Consider the following 2,800-nt stretch of genomic DNA (forward strand, 5'->3'; position numbering starts at 1 on the left):
CTTTACACAAATGCTATTCCTTTCTTACAGATGGGTATGATCTGGTGAAGACCTGGAACATTTTATCCCATAGCAAAACTCATTCAAAAGTACCATCTGTTCTTCCTGCAGGGGCACAGTAATGCCAGAAATTGTTTAACATTCCATAAATTCAGACCATAGAATGGATAGCTCATTGTTAAAGTGAAGCAAGGCATCATTTGGAACCTGATGGCAGACATTTTGCTGGGGTTTTGCCTCAAAAATAGTATCCAATGCATTATTTTTGGTTTGCTTTTAAAACTTCACATTCGACATCAAACAGCAAAGGTGGGTCACAACGTGACCTTAACGTCTGGCTGAATCCCCACTTCCAGCAGGTCCTGGCTAATAACTTCAGGGAGAAGGAGACTTGGGAGTGGGCCACTGGGTTCTAACAAATTCACTGCAACACCAAATTCTGCTCTCCTTGCCCCTGGCGTGTGTCTGTTGTAGCTGCAGGATACACTTCCTAAGAGAACAGAATTCAATCTTCAAGTTTAAGAGCCATTAAAATATGTCTCATTTTACAGATATTGCACTTACTGCCCTCACACACAGCTCTACACTCTGCCTTTCACTGACTGGTAAGAAACCCCATGTTCATAATGTATGAACTGCCATTTGCCATTCCTTTCCACACCCCAGTGCTACAATATTGAATCAATAAAAAGGCTGGACATGAAGTCCTGCTATGAGTATGTACCATCTGAGCCAACACTGAAACAGCCTCCATTTGCCATTCATACAAGAAAACCACAGGGGGAAGAGGAGAATTACAGCAAAAAAAACCCCAAAACACACACAAAAGGAATCAGTAGTGTTTAATTGGAAAAAAAGGGCTCTGTAGAATGCTGCCCCCAGTGTGGGACACAGTGGCCCCGTGCCCAGTTCCTGGGGCTTGCTGTCCCCTGTCCCCCACAGCTGTGGGAGCCGGGCTCCAGCAAATGCACACAACTCACACTGCTGGGAGCAGGAACCCAGCACGGACCGTCCCAGTGACACAAACCAGCCCACAGCACTTGCACGCTCCCAGGGATAGGAGTGAACATCTCAAAACTCTATTATTTCAGCCCAGAAAGCTGTCATTTAAGACCCTTTGTGTAAGTGTATACAATCATTGCCATGTCTCTGGGAAGCTCTCACACTGCTATAATAAAATCCACAGAAGCAAAATGCGCTTTTAGCCCAGCCATTCCTAATCCTAGAGACAATGCCTATATTTTTCCATCACATCAGATCCTGGATGGTGGGGGAAGGGCAGGAGTGTGAGGAGACGGGGGAAATGCAACTTGAGAAGTGGTAAGTGTGTCAAAATCTAAATTACTTGGAGATATTTTGCAGCACAATTCTCCTTTATGCCTGTGCAGCTCGGTTCATATGGCTCACATTCAGCCTGTCACAGTGAATCACTGCTACTCCTTGACTAACATTAACAAAAACAAACCTAACTTTCGCTCCAGCCTGTGAGGTAAAACTTTGAATTCCCAGTCAAAAGGCCAGAAGTGGCATTAAAAATAATTGTTTTTGTAAGAAGCTCATTTTGAGGAGAAAACAAAACAAAAAAAAAAGCCCATGAAGATCTGACTAATAGCACAAACACATGTGTTGCTTATGGAGAATTTTGCAAAAAAGCAAAAAGCTTTGTCCACGAGCAGCAAAGATCCAGCTTTAGCAGCCTTAACTAACAAAGCAAACCCGCCCCTCTGTACTTAAGTCTTTAAACTGCATCAAACGGGAGATATTTAGCAACAGCTTTAGAGCCTAAAGAACAGTTAAAAAGTAAATCTGGAAAACAAAGTACAAAAACCAAAGTGAAACTCAGCCAGACACAAGCTCTGCAACTAGCAGAACGCAAGGCACAAAGCAAAGCCAGCACTCAAACAAAGTTATTTTACACTTCTCCCAGCAAATTTGCAACAAATATCCAGTTAGGAAAGATTTCTGCTGACCTGTGTATGAACAGCAGTGAAGATGTGGCGAGTTCTCCTGTCACCTTTTGTTCCCAGCCATGTCAGCTGTGCTCTGCTCCAAGTGCTGCTCACACTCCCAAATCCCCTTTTCCAGCTCTATCTTAGGAACTGCCCAGATTTTGTAGTGTAATCTGAGCAGGGAAGTACCATGTGCCTATGATATGGTTAATTCACTTTTTACCCCCTGCAATGCTTAAGGAAGCTGCTTCACATTTCAAAGCTGAGCCTAGGGCTGCCTGACCCAGGTGAAGCCAGGGCAGCGCTGGGGCTGCCTCCTCCACCCCAACGGGGCCCTAAAATAACTCACGTCCCCCTCCCTGAGCCCAGGGGGATTGAGGGGCTGCTGAGGCCCTTGTCTCCCTTCCCCTGGGTGCCTGGTGCAGCAGAGAGCGCAGTCCCAGCACAGAGGGGACTCCTTGCTGAGGGCCACCACCATCCCCAGGGCCAAAGCCAAGGCTGGTCACTGAGGCAGCTCTGGTGAGGCCCCTCGAGACCCAGCAAAGCCCTGGGCATCTGGTCGGGGATCTTTGGCAGCGAAGATGTTGCACATGTTGGCATGGAAGAGTCCCATCTGATCCTCTCCAGATTTGCCATCAGCTAAGCAATTAACAGTGTCCAAAAACCACTAAACTTTATCAATTAACTCTTCTGTTAATATTCTTCTATTGTTATTGATCTACCGGTTTGAATTTGCAATTGCCATCATGCTTGACAAGAACACCACTCTGAGAGAAGGAGGAAATGCCTCTTCTTCCCAAATTCTGCACAGGGGAGAGTTACACCCGCTGTGGAGCTGCCAAGCACGAATG

The 2,800-nt window shown here is 46.0% G+C and overlaps 1 protein-coding gene across 1 annotated transcript in view; it reads right to left on the reverse strand.

Annotated features, from left to right (window-relative positions):
* The window catches only part of FBLN2 (fibulin 2), an 82,549-nt gene extending 80,453 nt beyond the window's left edge, over nucleotides 1-2,096 (reverse strand). Inside the window, 1 exon segment of the mRNA XM_031063507.1 lies at nucleotides 1,971-2,096. The gene's annotated coding sequence lies outside the window, so the exon portion shown is untranslated.
* Between the last annotated feature and the right edge of the window lie 704 nt (nucleotides 2,097-2,800).

Source organism: Geospiza fortis, unplaced genomic scaffold (genome assembly GCF_000277835.1).
Source record: "Geospiza fortis unplaced genomic scaffold, GeoFor_1.0 scaffold394, whole genome shotgun sequence".
In the NCBI taxonomy this organism is placed as follows: domain Eukaryota; kingdom Metazoa; phylum Chordata; class Aves; order Passeriformes; family Thraupidae; genus Geospiza; species Geospiza fortis.